The sequence below is a fragment of the Puntigrus tetrazona genome, unplaced genomic scaffold, assembly GCF_018831695.1.
Source record: "Puntigrus tetrazona isolate hp1 unplaced genomic scaffold, ASM1883169v1 S000000003, whole genome shotgun sequence".
In the NCBI taxonomy this organism is placed as follows: domain Eukaryota; kingdom Metazoa; phylum Chordata; class Actinopteri; order Cypriniformes; family Cyprinidae; genus Puntigrus; species Puntigrus tetrazona.
In genome coordinates, this window is record NW_025047683.1 from 2,487,502 (window position 1) to 2,506,242 (window position 18,741).

At 43.6% G+C, this 18,741-nt stretch overlaps 1 pseudogene; it reads left to right on the forward strand.

Annotated features, from left to right (window-relative positions):
* Window positions 1-908: 908 nt before the first annotated feature.
* On the forward strand, window positions 909-8,724 carry LOC122331865 (annotated as a pseudogene).
* The last annotated feature ends 10,017 nt before the right edge of the window (window positions 8,725-18,741 follow it).

Below are 18,741 nucleotides of genomic sequence, written 5' to 3' on the forward strand. Positions count from 1 at the left end.
TTTTTGAATATTTTGGCTGGACAACAATGAAACAAATCTAAACAAGAACAGCAGTTTTTTTGCAGTGTAGTTCATACAGTAGCATATTTTACGATGGCCTATATATATATTAAAATAAGTATTAAAATAACTCAAATAGTATTTTACAATTGAAACTAAAACAGCGAATCATAGTTCAAATGATTCGTTCAAAAGACTGATTCATTCAGGAGTCTGTTCTTAATGAGTGTCTAACTGAATCATTGACTCGTTCGTTTAAAAACGCACATTCATGCATAAACCAAACTCATTTAAAACTATTTTCTTTGACGAAGCAGAGCGAAATCATGAAAAAGTGTTGCAGTCATACAATGTAAGTCATTTAATATCAGCGTCGTTTATTGAACTGTTGTATGAAATCTTGCAAATGAAACTCCTTGAATTGTCATTTAAAGCTGTTTTTAAAACAGTTAAATAATTAAAATGAAATCTATTATAAAAATTTAATTTAAAAAGAAATGAATAATTGCATAAATATTCAACTCGTGCTGAGATGTACGAGCGATGCGGAACTGACGTAAGCGCCGGCGTGATTCGCGTCTTAGTTGCTATAGCGACGTGTGTTATGAGTTCCGCCTGAATATATAAACACTCGAACCCATCGCTATCTGTTGGTTGTGAGACGAGGAGACATTTGAGTATTTTCTGATCAGATCTTGTTGCTTTCTGAAGCTCATCGGAGGATTCGAGAAGAAGACTTTTATTTCAGACGGAGATCAGCGGATTTTCTTGGAGAAGAGTTTTAAACTGTTATTTGTTCTATAACTAAACTTATTACTGCAGTTGTGTCTTGTATTGTTATTGTATTTCATTTTATTTTATACATTTTCTTTTTTTTCTCCCTATTTGGAGTTTGGAGGAAGTCGTCAATGGCTCACTCGGACGAAAGACGAGGTATGTTTTTAATGGATTATTTTAGGATATTTATTATTGGTATGTGCATTGTTTGACAGCTTGTGCAACCTGTTATATTGAAGTTAAGTGATGCGTGTCTTGTTCCACGTGACAGATAAACTGTGCTAAATAAGGTTTTGATTATTGACTGTTAATAAAACAGTATGAAGTATTGTAAGTGTGTAATATTTCAGCCTCGGGCCGCTCCAGATCCAGGAGCGCTGCTATCTCTCAGACGGCTGCTCAGGAGGATGGGAGACGAGGCTCTGGTGATCGTGACCCAGAGCAGCCCCTGAGCCAAGAGCTACCAGGATACATCGCGCCTCTGCCTTCTGACCTGGCTGTTTCTGTGTCCACAGATCAGCCTCACAGGAAGAGGAAGAAGCAGAGAGCGGCCGGGAGGATGAAGGGCCGTCCACCTCCAACACAAGACCAGCCAAACGCTCCCGCAGAGGTCAGGATTATCAAAGATGTCATGACTCAGTTATTAATAGAAAATGTTCTGTTTATACATGTTCTTGTGCGTTTCAGAAGCGTATGCCAAGGGCCCATTGCTGGGCCGAGGTGGATCGGCTCGGTGCATGCTGGGATACGCAGGTCCGACAGACTGCCAGTAAGACGCTTCCTTCCCTGCCTCCTTCAAACAGCTTTCAGAGTTGGCGATATCAGTGAAGGCGTGATTTCCTGCGTTGATCTGTTCACAGGTTGCCATCAAGCACGTTTGCAAAAGCAGGACGCCTGAGAAGCTGAAAGTGGTGAGTTGAAGGTGAATCTGTTGTGAATCTGCATTCAGCTCTGGATGTAACGGATCTTTGGTCTCTGCAGGAAGGTCAGGGTCTGCTGCCGCTGGAGGTGGCGTTGATGACCCTGGTCAATTCGGCTCCTGCCTGCCCAAACGTCCTGCAGCTGCTGGAGTGGTTCGACCATCGCAGACGCTACACCATGATCCTGAGCGCCCCGTTCCTTGCCAAGATCTCCAGAGTTTCTGCGAGGAGAACGGATGTCTGGAGGAGACTCTGGCCAAGAAAGTCCTGCTGCAGCTGATCACGGCGCTGAAACACTGCGAGAGCCGCGGAGTCCTGCACCGGGACGTCAAACCGGAGAACCTGCTGATCTCCACTGAGTCACACGACATCAAGCTGCTGGACTTGGCTGTGGAGATCTGCTGCAAGACTCGGCCTACCGACACTTTGCAGGTTGCTTTGATCTCACTGCAGTGATGCGTTTGTGAACAGCAAAGGAAGATTTTGATCGGACGTTTGTGGTCTTGTTGTGTCTCTCAGGCACTCTTGAATACCCCTCCTGAGTGGTTTCGGCAGCACCGCTATCACGCAGGACCGCCACGGTTTGGTCGGTCGGGTGACGCTCTACAGCATCCTGTGCGGCTGTTTCCCCCTTCAGAGGAGCACGCAGGGTCACCTCCAAAAGCAGGCTGACCTTCCCTAGAGAGCTGTCTACAGGCAAGAGACAGACGTCACGTCCAGATCCAGGTGAAGCGTGTGCTTTTGTGTTGCTGAAGACTGTGTTGTGTGTAACAGAGTGCCGTCAGCTGATTCGCTGGTGTCTCAGTGCATCGGCATCAGACCGGCCCAGTTTAGAGGACATTGAGAGCCACCCTGGTTAAACTGAACAGGTGTAAGGCCAGTGACACACACTTTCTGAATCACAGCAGAGTCACGGCTGGATTGTGTCGTTGGGATCAGTCTAGATCAATGCTTTTCGACTGTTTGTATAGGGAGAGCAGGAGTGACACAGGAAGTGCGGAGAACTGCTTCCTGGTCACCTTCAGTCCGGTGAGGGGCTCTGTGTGGATCCTGGAGGAGCTGAACACACAGCACCAGCAGAAACCAGAGCCTGAGATCAGATAGAGATTGGGGTTTTTAGCTAAAGCGTGTTTTTCAGAATGAGAGTAGAGAGAAAAAAGGAGAAATGGGACATTGTGTAAATAAGAGGAACAGACCGAGGCACTAGACACTAAATTGTACATATAATTCATATTTATTCATGTTTAGATGTAATAGATTTTTAGTTGGTTTGCAAAAGGAGTCTGTGCTGTCTAAAACCAGCTTGTGGTTTTGTAAATTAATTTGGTCATATAATGAAATGTAATTTCAATTATACATTTAGTGTAAATATATTTGAATAAAGCCTGTACGTTTGCAGATGATTGCAGTGTCTTTTAGTGGACAGAGGGTTAATGTGTGTATTTGTTTGTTATGTTGCACTTTAAGCGATACATTCTGCTATTTCTAAGGATTATGACAGGAACACAGTGAATTATGATAATACTGTATATTATACCTTTTAGTGCAAATACACTCTTGGAAATAAAGGTACAAAAGCTGTCACTGGGGCGGTAGATTTTTAAAGGGACATGTTTGTACCTAAAGGGTCCATTTTGGTAGCTTAAAAGGTACATATTAGTTCGTAAAGGTACATATTTGAGCCTATGTCACGGTGTGGTTTGCGAGAAGGAGCACTCAATGAGAAAAATAAACTAAAACAGTTTTAATCCTCTAAAAACGAACAAAATAGCAATATAGCTGCAAGCAGGCAGGACAAAAAGGACCACACGCATTAAAGACGAGAACTGACGATTAAACAGAAGCAAACTGGAACTTAAATACACACAGGAATTGACTAAATTAACAAGACACAGTTAGACAATTAATAGAAAGTAGGTGACACTGAACACATGGGAGAAGACAAAACAACAACAAAAGAGTCCACACGTGTGACAACCTAATAGGTACAAAAGTGTATTTTTTAAAAACGTACCGCCCAGTGACAGCTTTTGTACCTTCATTTTTGAGTGTGTGTGAAATACAAATAGAAAAAAAGCAGGTTTGAAATGATCTGACATTATTTGCTCATTTAGCAGTAAGCTGTGTAAGTGTTAAGGTTTCTTTTAAAACACTTCGATTAATAAAGCCTCACAAAGAAGATCAGAAAGGTAACCTTATCCCTGACTTGTTAAACCCTCATTAAACCCACTTGTTAAAAGCCTTTACAGCACGAATCCCATTCCAGAGCTGAAGAAATGACTAAATTCCTCTGAATTCTGATATTTTTGTGTTAATATCAGGCAATTGTTTTGGAGTTTATCACAATTCTGTTTTTGATGCATGTGTGAGTGTTGTGAGGAAGTCATTGTGCAAGAGTTTATGGAGAATATTATATGGCAACATATCTCTCGCTCTTTATGTACGGTCAGTTTAATTCTGTCAGTTTCCCTGAAGAAAGAAAGAGTAAAGAAAGGAATAAAAGAAGGACAGAAAGAGAGAGAGAGAGAATCTGCGGCTGTCGGGAGTACATCTATTTATAGATATGTATTTGCCTTCAGGTATTTATAAACAAAAATAGGCATGAAATAATGTTTTCTAAATCATTAAAATGTGAAAATTGACTGGAACAAAAAGTATCAGAGGAAAATAGAAATCATGTCTTTATAGCATTTTTAATTAAGGCGTAGTACAAGACTTGTTTGTCGTACAAATAATTGTCGAAAGCAAAAACATTTAGTAGAAAAATCTGACGTGAAGGAAAAACTATTTTTGGAATGAGCAATTTTGAGTGGGATTCTGGTTGAGAAGCACTTCACTAAAATGTACCATATCTGTGGAATGTGGTAGCATTGCCACCTACTGACCGGTTCATTGTTAACTGTATTTATATAGCGCTTTTAACAATACAGATTGTGTCAAAGCACTTAAGAGTATCAAACAGGAGAATAGTAAAGTAAAATGTAGTGTCTGTGCAGTCAAATGACAATAATAACTGGAAATGAATGTAAATGTTTGTATATTGTCTGGTTTTCACAGAAAGGAGGCGACGGATGTGAAAGACACCTCTGAGATGGTGAAGGAGGCCTTGCAGCAGGCTGAGCGCGCCCAGAGTTCAGTGACCGAGGCTCTGAAACAGGCCAGCGCTGACATCAAGGGAACGCAAGACCTGCTGGTCTCCGTAAGTCTACATTTCTAGCCATTGGTTCCAAAGGGGACCGTTTAGCCATTCTTTAGTCATTAGTAATTTGGACTTGATCTTTGAAGCAATTTGTGACTCTTTTTGTTTAAAATGCGTTGGACTTGGAGCTAAAACTGAGTAACACCGCTCGAAGGCTGCTGAAGTTGGAAAGCGATGTAGCTTTGCTGAAAGAAAAGGCACTCAACACCTCCACCAGCGCGAACAGCACAGAGAAAGAGGCGGACAGCATCAAGGCACTTCAAAAATTCAAATTCAAATTTGATTTGTCACATACACATACATACATGGTACGACATGCAGTGAAATGTTTTTACAACCTTCCAGCGTCGGAATAGAAAACGAAAAATATAAAATATAAAAATATATATATACGAAGAAGTGTACAAAGTATAAAAGGTAAAAAATAAAATAAAGTATAAAATATAAAGTGGCTGTGTGAATGTCCAATGTAAAGTGACTAGTGGAGTATTGTCCAGTGTAATTGTCCAGTTGTAAGTGGGTATCTGGGGAAAGAGGGGTGAACATGGGAATCCCGGTGATTAGGCGCTGGGTGTTCTCTGGTTCAGACTCGAATGGCCTGCGGGAAGAAGCTCCTCCTCATTCTCTCTGTGTTTGCCTTCAGGGAAGGAAAGCGCTTTCTTAACGCAACAGAAAGAAGAGTCCATTGTTGGGATGGCCGAGGTCTTCCACGATCTTCCTGGCCCTGGTACAGCACCGCTTGTTGTAGATGTGCTGCAGCACAGGGAGGTCAGTGCGGGTGGTGCGCTCAGCTGACCGCACCACCCTCTGAAGGGCTCGCCTGTCCTGCATGGTGCTGTTCCCGAACCAGGAGGTGATGTTTCCGTCAGGACACTCTCAATGGTGCAGGTGTAAAAGTTCCTGAGCACCTGAGATGGGAGTCTGAAGTCCCTTAAGCGCCTCAGATGGTATAGACGCTGCCGGGCCTTCTTCACCAGGGTGTTGATGTGACAGGACCAAGACAGGTCCTGCGTGATGTGAACACCCAGGTACCGAAAACTGTCCACTCTCTCCACCGGGTCCCCTTTGATCATGATGGGATGGTAAGAGCGCACCTGCTTCGTGCTGAAGTCCACTATTAACTCCTTTGTTTTTCTGACGTTCAGGAGCAGATTGTTCTCCTGAAGGTAGACCATCTCATCATTGTTGGATATCAGGCCCACCACGACAGTGTCGTCAGCAAATTTAATGATGGTGATGGAGTTTGTAGTGGCCACACAGTCATGTGTGTACAGCGAGTACAACAGGGGGCTCAGAACACAACCCTGAGGGGCTCCAGTGCTGAGAGTGAGGGAGGATGAGGTGTGTTTTCCCATCCGTACGGCTTGTGGTCTGTCGGTCAGGAAGTTGGTGATCCAGTGACGCAGGGATGGGCTGAGTCCCAGGACCTCCAACTTCGAGGTGAGTGTGGAGGGAACTATGGTGTTGAACGCTGAACTATAGTCCACGAACAGCAATTTCACATAGTTCCCTTTTCTAAAATCCAGGTGGCTCGTGGTTGTGTGGAGGAGGTGTGTGATGGCATCCTCCGTAGACCGGTTCTGGCGGTGGGCGAATTGTAGTGGGTCGAGTGTGTCCGGTAGTGATGCGGTGATGAAGTCTCTGACGAGTCTCTCAAAGCACTTCATCTCTACCGTCGTCAGAACTGCGCGGTAATCATTCAGGCAAGAGGCAAGAGGTTTCTTCGGCACAGGAACAATGATGGACTGTTTGAAACACGAGGGGACTGTAGACTGTTTCAGGGAGAGATTAAATATCTAAGGTAAGACTCTGTTATTTATTTATTTTCGTTTGAGTAGGTTATTTATATTTTTCAATGTAGTTTGTTTATTATGTTGGCCTTGCCCTCTCCTGAAGATTTGCTTCCTCTGTTATTCATCTGTTCTTAAATAAATGAAAGATATTTATTCGAGACTGCGTTTGTGCTTTTCTGGATCAGGGGATTGATGTGACCGTCCGACGCTTTTTTTTTTTTTTGTTTTTGTAGACTTTATTTGTTACAGCCTTGCGTGCCCCCTAGACAAACGGGGAGGCTCGTAACACTATCCCCGTGTTATAGGCTGCGGAGCGGGATCTCAGAGAGTCGTGGATAGTTTACCCACGGTTTACCCACGGCTTCTGGTTGGGAAACGTCCTGATGACTGTTTTTCTACCGTGTCATCCGCTAGTTTCCGATGAATCCCATCACTGCTTCTGTGAACACGTTGACGTCCTCGAGCTACACCTGAACATGGCCCAGTCTGCGTCATCCAAAGCGTCCTGCAGAGCGGCCACCGAATGCTCAGACCAGCGTGACACCTCCTCTGTACCGGGCTTCCTGTTTCAGCCTCTGTTTGTAAACAGGCACGAGGAAGATGGCGTCATGGTCCGATTTACCAAACGGTGGGCATGATTTTTGCCTTGTAGCTCTCTATGAAGGGTGTGTAGCAGTGATCCAGTGTCCTTTCGCCCCTGGTGGGGCAGGTGAGTTGCTGGTGAAAGTTTGGCGGTGTGCGCGCTTGAGGTTTGCACTGTTAAAATCCCCATCACAATGAGTGCGCGCCCCGGTGCTGTGACTGGTGTGATGTTAGGTGATCGTGCTTGAGGTGGAATATAAACGGCACTGACTATGACCGAGCTGAATTCTTGTGGAAGATAGAAAGGGCGACAATTGATGGTCAGAAGTTCCAGGTTTGGTGTGCAGGAGCGTGAGAGAGGGTTGGTAAACAACTCGCACCAGCGATTGTTCACCATCAGACACACTCCACCTCCTCTTGTCTTCCCCGACTCCATTGTTCTGTCCATGCGGTAAACAGAGAAAAACTCGGCCGGTTGTATGGCGTACCACTGGGTTCAGCCATGTCTTGGTGAAGCAGAGGAGGTTGCAGTCCCGCACCATGTCTCTCTGGAACTTGATCCTTGCCCTGAGGTCATCGAGCTTGTTTTCCAGAGACTGGACGTTGGCTAACAGGACACTAGGTAGGGGCGAGCGCGGCGTGCCTCAACCTGTTCCTGATGCCGGCTCGTTTCCCTCGTGGATGCCGGTGCGGTCGCGCCCTTTGTCTTCGACAGGATCTCGCTCGGCCAACATGGGTCCGGGTTTAAAAACGGCGAAAGGTGGGTGCATTGTACACCAATAGATATAAGAGTGGCTCGGTCATATGTAGTAATAGCCATCTTATATAAAGAAAACAGCGTAGACTATTTAAAATACAAACATACTTAACAAAAAAAAACAGAAAGTTTTGCCGGAGCGGTCGTGACGGCAGCCGACCTCAACGGCGCCATCTTGCACTTGCTGAGCAGCTCAAAAAGGTGCATGAATCACCTGGATATGATACGTCATCTCTGCTAAGAAGTGTTGTGGGTTTGTAACCTATACTATACATGACTGTTTATGCAGGATCTGGATTCAGAGCTGAAGGACAAGTACAGTAGTGTCGAGCAGGTGATCACACAGAAAGCAGAAGGAGTGGCAGAGGCCAAGAAAAGAGCAGAGAAACTCCAACAGGAAGCCAAAACATGGCTGCTACAGGCCAGCGACAAACTCCAGCTGCTAAAAAGTATGTCAATAACGCATCTCTAATTAAAGCATTAGAAGAGAACCATCACAAAACATTAACTTTTTAAATGTTCTCGCTTAAAAGAACATTATGTCTGTGTTTTTCAGATCCTGAGAAGAACTATGATGTAGATCAGAAGCTGCTGGAGGACAAGGCCAATGAACTGGTGCATGTGGATAAGGCTGTGAAAGAACTGCTTCAGGAGATCAGTCACAAAGTCACCGTCTACAGCACCTGACTGTTTTAACACTACTACTGACTGCTTTGGGAACATTTATGAAAATTACCTTCTACGTCAAATCCCTGAGAAGGTTTTGTGAGTTTTACCCATACTTTATGATCACTGTATGGAAGGGTGTTACACACTTTTATGAACACGAGAGAATGCGATTTGGATTTTAAACCATAGCAGACCAAAGAGTGAATGTAGGATATGCCCAACATAACTATGAGACTGCAATTACATTGACCTCATTGTTTCAATTTTAGATTAGAGTTAAAAAGTAAAATAATATAAATGTAATTTTTACAAACGTTTTTGTTTACAGATACTTGGATCAACTTGTGAATACCATGAAAGTTCAAATCAGAATAAACTCAAGTGTGAAACTGACATTGTTATTGTGTAAATTTCTCAAATCAAGGAAATCAATCAATCTGAGGAAACCTTAAAATATGCAAACAACACTGAAGACTGAAGTGTATTGTGAAAGAAAAACACTCTTTACTCCAAAATATTTTTACATTTGTTTATTTTCAGTTGTTGGTTTTATTGCTGGAAAATGACACTGATATGGACCGGGATCATGGCTGTAGACTGGAGCTGGACCTGTCCTGAAGCAATGAGGCTCGCAGACTGATGATACATGGAGCCCGCAGACTGATCTAAACGATCCAGATAAAGATCTGTTACCTATTCTCAATTGCCCTGTGTATCATCAGTCTTGGGCTACAGCTCTGACATTGTTCTTGTGCTCTTGTGGATTTGCTTCTGAATCAGACACCAGTCGTGTTGTGTTTGTTACTACGTTACAGCTGCGTTATTTAAACTCGCACACTCAGAAGTGTTCAGCTGGGATCAGGCTTTATGAAGAACAGTCAAGATCTTCCACAGTGACTCAATCAATCATTTGTTATTTAAACTTGCCTTATACACAGAGGCATTGTCATGTTAGAGTCCTGTCCATAAATCTGTATCCACAATTCCTAGAACATCATTGTATGCTTTAACATTACGATTTGTACTCATGGATATTATAATAATAAATACATACTAAATTTAATGATAAAATTAATAATAAAGTAGTTCAACGCGTTTATTGGAAGTGGGTGACCCAAAACTTTTGTCAATATAGTGTATAAAGATACATTTACATTTGTGTTTACATGCATTTACTTCAGTCTTTTATCTGTCTTTATCTCTTTAGACTGCTTTTGGACACATTAAATATGATTTTTTTGCCAAACACCTACTTTTATTCAACAAACCTTACCTGTATTCTGCTGAGACTTACTTTTAGTCAACAAACTTTACCTGTATTCTAGAGGACATATCTTAACTCAACAGACCTTACTTGTACTCTAAAACACTTACCTTTAGTCAAGAAAGCATACCTGTATTCTACAGGACTTACCTGTTTTCTAAATCACTTACCTTCATTCAACAAATCTTACATGTATTCTACTGGACTTACCTTTAATCAACAGACCTAATCTGCATTCTACAGGACTTACCTTTAGTTAACAAGCTGTACCTGTACTCTTACCTTTAGTCAACATACGTTACCTGTATTCTAGAGGACTTACCTGTTTTCTAAATTACTTACCTTAATTCAACAAGCCTTACATCTATTCCACAGGACTTACCTGTTTTCTAAATCACTTAGCTTCATTCAACAAACCTTTCCTGTATTCTACAGGACTTACCTTTAGTCAAATCAAATCAAATCAAATCAAATTCAAATTCCATTGGTCACATACACAGACATACGTAGTAATGACATGTAGTGAAATGCTTTGAGCCATCATCCCATCCACATCCAGATACAAGATGGGGTTAGACATGATGGGATGACAGAAATAAGGAAGTACAGCATTTACATGAGGAAGGGTGAGGCGAGAAAAACAAAAACAAACCCAGACTGTGCTCCTAGGGGACCTGTCACCAAGCCAGCAGAGGAGCTCTTACCCTGGGTGATCTGCGATCACTCCTCTGCTGCTACTTCCTGTTCCAGGACTATAAAAACTGTAGCAAGCCACTCGCCTGCAGGTTGCATTGTTTCGCCTGTTTCTTTGTTAGATCGTTCGTGGATTATTGTTTCTGATTTCCTGGTTTTGACCCTGTCTGTTTTTCGGTTTTCTGATTGTTTGCTGCCTGACCTGACCATCGCCTGTTTCTGGATTTTGTTATTGCCTCGCCTCCTATACATCTGTTTGCCCTGTTTGACGCCTGCCTGCTATGACCATGCCTTCGTTTAATAAAAGCCTGCATATGGATCCGCACGCCTCAGGCCCTCATTCATGACAGAATGCAACCTCACACCAGGATCCAGCGGCTTTTCACCTGATCCATGTCCAGGTAGGACCCTCGCTAGACGTTTATTGGCCCTCAAGCAAGGCACTCGATCAATTGAGGATTATACTCAAGAGTTTCTGGACATGGCTTACCTCTCTGACATACCTGACTGCTTATTGATTGAGTTGTATCATGAGGAGTAAATCAGCCACTCAAGACAAAACTTGTTCGTGAGGGTCCACGTGAGTCGCTTGCACAGTTTATTGAGTTCGGTTTAGTGACTGTGGGGTCAGCTTTCACGTTGGGTGTTGAGGAGGAAAAGGATACAGCATCAACTCCAGTAATGGCTGCCTTCCCAGAGCCGCTGCCCAAGATGGCCGCCTTCTTCCCAGAGCCGCTGCCCAAGATGGCCGCCTTCTTCCCAGAGCCGCTGCCCAAGATGGCCGCCTTCCCCGAGCCGCTGCCCAAGATGGCCGCCTTGCCCGAGCTGCTGCCCAAGATGGCCGCCGCCTGCCCAGAGCCACTTCCCAAGATGGCCGCGCCTGCCCAGAGCCGCTTCCCAAGATGGCCGCCGCCTGCCCAGAGCCGCTTCCCAAGATGGCCACCTGCCGTGCAAAGCCTCCAGTGCCCGCGCCCGGGCAAAACCTCAAGTTATCCCACCCTCCCACCCTTGCTACACGTCGTCGATGGATCCCAGCAGCCCCTGCACTCATCCTCTGCCCTCCACCTGGAGCTCACCACGGGTCTGCCAGTCTCCATCGCCGCCGCCGTGGGTGAAGGATCCTCGCTTCATCGTTCCGCCTCCGAGTCCCAGACTCCACCTCGGCTTGTAGACCCATCGGCTCCCCCTGGGCTTCTAGCTCCCTCCTCTCCACCGTGCTCCGTCAGTCCACCAGCTCCACCAGGCTCCATCGTCTCTCCAGCTACGCCTTGGTCGGTCGTCGACCATCCGTCGCCTCAGGATTCCACTCCTCCAGCTTCGCCTCGTCCCTCCATCCCTCCGGCTCTGTCAGGCTTCTCCCTCCCCCCGGCTCCACCTCAGTCCTCTGGCTTCACGCGTCCTTCGTCCCCCGTCTCCGCATCAGTTGCCGGGCCTGCGGTGTCACCTAGGACCTCCAGCGCCTCTGTGTCACCCTGGCTCTTCGGCTCTCCGCCTCCGCCTCAGTCTCCTCGACCACCAGCTCCGCTGCCATCGGTCGGCCCCATGGAGTCGATGACAGTTACCTCTCCATGGCTCCTCCCTCCGTCGGCTCCACCACTGACCATCATGGCTGGGCTCTGGATCGCCTCCCGCTCCGGACTCCTTCTGTTTTCTCCCTGGCTCCTCCCTCCATCTCTTCCTCCTTGGACTCCGTTTGCTGACCCCCTCCCGGAACCCCCTCCCAAGCTCACAGTGTTTTTTGTTTGTTTTATGGAGTGCCAGGAGTCGCTCCTAGGAGGGGGGCTATGTCACCAAGCCAGAAGAGGGGGCTCTTACCCCTGGGTGATCTGCGATCGCTCCCTCTGCTGCTACTTCCTGTTCCAGGACTATAAAAACTGTAGCAAGCCACTCACCTGCAGGTTGCATTGTTTCGCCTGTTTCTTTGTTAGATCGTTCGTGGATTATTGTTTCTGAGTTCCCTGGTTTTGACCCTGTCTGTTTTTCGCAATAGAAGAAGATAGTTTAGACACTTTGACAACATGTAAAACAATGTAAAGTCTCTGGGTCATTGGGATCCTCCACTGGCGAGCAGTCATCCTTCTCTGGCAGCCGTCAATGCAGCGTTGATCCAGACCTGTCTGCCAGGCAGGCGGAAAGGTGGGGGTGAGGAGTGCGAGAGCGTCTTCACTGCCGTGATCTACCGGGGGAGTTGTTTTTCCAGCAGTGCATGGTAGAGGGAGTCGAAACCAGATAGGAATGGAATTTGTTTAGGCTTGGTGCGAGTAGTCGTAAGCAGTTTACCCGAACAACTCTATTGTCCATTGTGGTCCCCAAATTGATCCATTTTTCGATGCAAAGCCTCGAGCTTCCCCATGATGTTATCCAAAGTGCGGTTTACAACCACAGTCTGAGTCCCGACAGATCTGCCCACTACTTCAGTTATTCCAGGCAGCCTTGTGGGGCTGTGGACAGCTGCCCTCGTTCTCTCAATTTGTCGATATACCAGGGCTATGCCCAATCCGATCAGCAATAGCCCGTAATCAAAGTTCCGAAATGAAAGATATCTTCAATATCCTCCACGGAAAGAGGTGCCAAGCACACGAGACGCCACTTCTCCCACGCGTCCATCGAATACCCGGCTGCCATCGTCCCGGCAGGACAGTGGGGTTCCCCCTCTTCAAGAAGATAACCTTACTCAGTACTCTAAAACACTGACCTTCAGTCAACAAACCTTACCTGTATTCTACAACATTTACCTTCAGTCAACAAATTGTACCTGTACTCTAAAACACTTATCTTTAGTCAACAAACCTTACTTGTATGCTACAGAACTTATCTGTACTCTATAGGACTTACCTGTACTGTACAACACTAACCTTTATTCAACAAACCTTACCTGTATTCTGCAGGACCTAACTGTATTCTTGTAATAACTTGAGAGGAAACACAAGGTCTGTTCAAGGTTACATTTTTTACTTAGCCGTATGTCAACAAACAGTCCACACAATCAATTCATGGGTGGCTTCAGGTGCGCACCCCTACTTCTTCTATGCTGCTATTTTAAGCATTTACAGACACCCTAAGCTTGCCCTCTAGTGGTCATCACAATAACTCAGTATACAACATCCCTTTTTCCCCCAAGTTTACATAATCATCACAACTGTGCAGATACAAAAAAAAAAAAACATCACATATTACCCCTTTTTTTTTCTTTACTTCAGTTCATATTCTTTCAAATAAGTAGGCAATCTCCTGGTTCTTTGTGATCGTCTCATCATTACCATAGGACTAGTAGGTTGGTTCATTACTGTTGTTATCTCAGAAGTTGAAGGGGATTCTCTAGATATTTCTGAGGGCAGAGTTGTACTAGAAATTTCTTCAGCTGCTATTCCCTCAGACTCTTTTGGAACTGGTGTTGGTGTTGGTGTTGGTGTTGAGTATTCAGGAATGTCAAAATCAGGGAATTTACAATCCTTCTCCTCTTCTGATGTGTTTGCAAAGAATTTCTGTTGGCCATGAATTTGATCCACATGTCTTCGTACCACTCGGCCATCACCCAGCCTGACTTTATAAGAAAGGGGTCCAGTCACAGTTTCAATATGCCCCGGAATCCATTTTGGACCATAAGTAAAGTTTCGAATAAGTACTGAATCTCCAATGTCAAAACTCCGCCTACAGGCCTTTTTATCATGATGGATTCTTTGCTTTTGTTGCTGTTCCTGAATTTTCCTGGTCAAATCTGGATGTATAAAGTCCAAAGAACATCGTAATTTCCGTCCATACAACATTTCAGCTGGAGAGAGTCCTGTAGTTGTTTGAGGCGTAATTCTATAACTGAATAAAACTCTAGATAATTTAGTTGCAATTTTTCCATCAGTACTCTTTTTCAGCATGGTTTTAATAATCTGGACAGCCCGTTCTGCTAAACCATTACTTGATGCATGGTAGGGTGCCAAGTAACATGCTCCACTCCATTTTTATTCAGGAAGTCTTTAAATTCAGCACTAATGAAACATGTAGCATTGTCTGATACAATTAGTTCAGGTAATCCATGATTACTGAAGCTATTTCGCAAACAATCAATGGTGGAAGCAGTTGTAGCAGAATTTACTGGATACACATCAATCCATTTTGAATGAGCATCAATCAAAACAAAGAACATTTTTCCCATAAATGGTCCTGCATAATCCACATGTAGTCGTTGCCATGGTTTTTCTGGCCAATTCCAAGGATGCAGTGGAGCAACAGCTGGAACATTCCTATGCTCTTGGCACATACGACAAGTTTTAACCAGCCTTTCCACATCCTGATCTAACTTGGGCCACCACACATAACTTCTGGCTAAAGCTTTCATCCTAGACACTCCTGGATGGCACTGATGCAGTTGTTTCAGAACTTCTGGTCTACCTATGGTAGGAATGATTACTCGAGCCCCCCAGAGCACACAGCCATCCTGTACACTTAATTCATCTTTTCTTGTTGTGAATGGATCAAACTGTGTTCCTATTAATTCATGCAAACATCCATGATGCACTGTTTCTCTCACTCTGGATAATACTGGATCATTCCTTGTCCATTCTCTCACCTGTTCGGCTGTGATCAAGGTGATATCAGCATTCTCCAGCATTAGAACTCTTTCTTCCTGCTCTGTAGAAGATTCCATTGGTACTGGTAGCCTACTTAAAGCATCCGCATTGCCATGATCCTTGCCAGCCTTGTAAATGATGTTGTACTCATATGCCCTTAGGGTCACGGCCCATCGTTGGATTCTAGGAGAGGACATTTGGGGAACAGCTTTTAACTCGTTAAATAAAGACAATAAGGGTTTATGGTCAGTGACAATGGTAAACTTCCGACCATACAAATACTTGTGAAAACGCTGCAACCCGAACATTACTGCCAACCCTTCTTTGTCCAATTGTGAATAATTCCGCTCCGCTTGATTCAATGTTCGTGACATAAATCCAATAGGTCTTTCACTTCCATCAGGCATCTTATGGGAAAGAACTGCACCTAAGCCATAAGGAGAAGCATCACAAGACAGAATCACATCCTTCTGGGGATCATAATGAACCAGAACTTGTACTGAATTAATCATCTTTTTAGATTGAACAAAAACAGTTTCTTGTTCCTTGCCCCAGTCCCATTTTACATCTTTCCTTAACAACTTGTGCACAGGGCCAACACAGTAGACAGATTGGGAAGGAATTTGTTGTAATAATTTAAAAGTCCTAAATATGCTTTCAACTCGGTCACATTCTTTGGGAGGGAGCCTTTTAATAGCGGTCACCTTCTCCGGTGCAGGATGGAGACCAGTCTCATCTACTTTATGACCTAAGAACATTACCTCTTTTTCCATGAAGGTACATTTACTTCGCTTCAATCGCAGTCCGGCTTCCTGCAATCTGTCCAACACCTTTCCAAGGATCTGGAGATGTTCTTCGTCATTCCGACCAGTTATTAGGATATCATCAAGGAAAACTGCTACATGGGGAAGGCCTTGCAGTACTCCTTCAATGGTCCGCTGGAAGATAGCGGGGCTGGAAGAGACTCCAAAAGGTAAAACACGGTAAGTAAATAACCCTTTATGGGTATTCACAGTAACATATTTCCTGGACTCTGCATCTAATGCAATCTGGTGATAAGCATGGCTCATATCCAAATTTGTGAATTTTTTTCCACCTGACAATGTTGCAAACAAATCCTCTATCCTAGGAATGGGATACTGTTCCAACTTTGAAACTCTGTTCACTGTTAGTTTGTAGTCACCACATAGACGTATGGTATTGTCTGGTTTTAAAACGGGTACAACAGGGGCAGCCCATTCAGAATGTTTAACGGGCTCTATGATGTGTTCTCTCAATAGGCGTTCTATTTCTGCTTCTACCTTTGCCTTCATTGCATAAGGGACTGATCTGGCTTTAAAAAACCGTGGGACTGCTTCCTTATCCACATAAATCGTCGCCGGTGGACCCTTCAACTTTCCCAATTCATCTTTAAACAACTCTGCATATTTACTGAGGACTTTAGGCAAAGTTAATTCTTCCACCTCTTGAATCCTATGTAGTGCCTCCCAATTTATGCCTAATTCTTTAATCCATCCTCTGCCCAATAAATTGGGCCCCATTCCGGGTACTACTATGACTGGTAACGTTTTCATTGTGCTGTTGTATGCAACTTCAACTTGTGTAGAGCCCAACACAGTTAAAACTTGGCCCGTATAGGTTTTTAAATTCAAAGAACATGTCTTTAATTCAGGAATGTCATCTTTTTTCCACAATTTAACAAAATTGGAGCTGTTCATTATGGTCACACTACAGCCAGTATCCACTTCAAACGATACATTTGATTTGTTAATAGCCAACGTGATGGTCAGTGGAGCTACTTTTGAATTTCTGTTTCTTGCAAACTGTACACAGTATAAATGCCTTCTTCATCAGATGCCGATGTACTTTTCTCATCTCTACTCACATAATGCATTCTCTGTCCTCCTCTTACGTCTTGCGCCCCCTTGGAAGTATAATTCTCCATAGGACGTTTTTGATTTACATACTTTCATTATGTGTCCTTGTTTCCCACATTTATGACATTTCTCAGCAGCAAATCGACATTCATTAGCCAAATGTTGCAAACTTCCACATCTGTAACATGCTCGCTTTTGAGCCTCATCATGTGTTACCGACGTTTTGTGCACTCTCATTGAAACGGCTGTTTCTGAACGGTAAGCTTGTAAATCTTTTACATCTTTATTGGCTGTTTCCATTGCTTGGGCTATTTTCAGTGCTTTCTCAAATGTTAAATCCATTTCTGCCAATAGTCTGCGCTGAATACGATCATCATTTATGCCACATACCAGTCTGTCCCGAAGCATTTCTGTCAGTTTTTCTCCATAATTACAATCATGAGCTAGTTTTCTCAGTACTGCCACATACTCAAGCACAGCTTCCCCTCTTCTCTTGATCTTGAATTGAATTTAAATCGTTGTACAATTTCACTAGGCTTTGGATTGAAATGCTCCTTCAGTAATTCTACTAATTCAGCAAATGTCTTCGTTCCTGGTTTAACTGGACTTAACAAATTCCTTAGAAGACTGTATGTTTGACTTCCTACAGAGCTTAATAATATAGCTTTCTGCTTGGTTGCTTCTGTAATTTCATTTGCCTCGAAGAAGTGTTGTAAAATTTCGCAATATTCTTCCCAAGACTGCGATTGACTATCAAATGGCGTTACTGTTCCTACCATAGTGGCCATCTTCTTTTCCAAAGTTCCAACTCATAGAGATCCAGTTTCTTTGCCTCCTTCCGTCTTAGTATTCTCCTTGTTTATCCTCGTCGCCAAAAGATGTAATAACTTGAGAGGAAACACAAGGTCTGTTCAAGGTTACATTTTTTACTTAGCCGTATGTCAACAAACAGTCCACACAATCAATTCATGGGTGGCTTCAGGTGCACACCCTACTTCTTCTATGCTGCTATTTTAAGCATTTACAGACACCCTAAGCTTGCCCTCTAGTGGTCATCACAATAACTCAGTATACAACAATTCTACAACACAAACCTTTATTCAACAAACCTTACCGTACCTTACAACATTTACCTATAGTAATAACATAATTTTAGAACAGGTTTTTGAAGTTTGCTTTTCTGCTGCAATACCTTTTTTGAATTATTTTTCTTAAATAATGACCCCTAAACACTTGCGCGTTTACTGTTTGATGTTAATGGAAAGACGCTAAGCCCTAATTTGTGTTTCCTTTATACTGCAGATGTATTTTAATCTTAACCTATATTACATTTGAATTTATTCAGCCATGTAAGAAGCACCAGGGAAAAATTAAATAAAATAGAGTATCCTTCTATGTTCTAGAAGTTCAGTAAATGTGAGAATAAAGAATATATGCGTGTTATAGGTTCATGTAAATGAATTTATGATATTGTTCATTTTAAAATGGAATGTTAATGATTTAGAAATTTAGAAAGCCTATAGGACAACGAAAACAGGCTATGTTAATACCCAATGTATCTTAATAGAATTATTTGAAGCTACATCCACAAGTCGTTACAACAAATGCAGTTTCTGAGTGAATCTGTAGTACATTTTACTGTAGA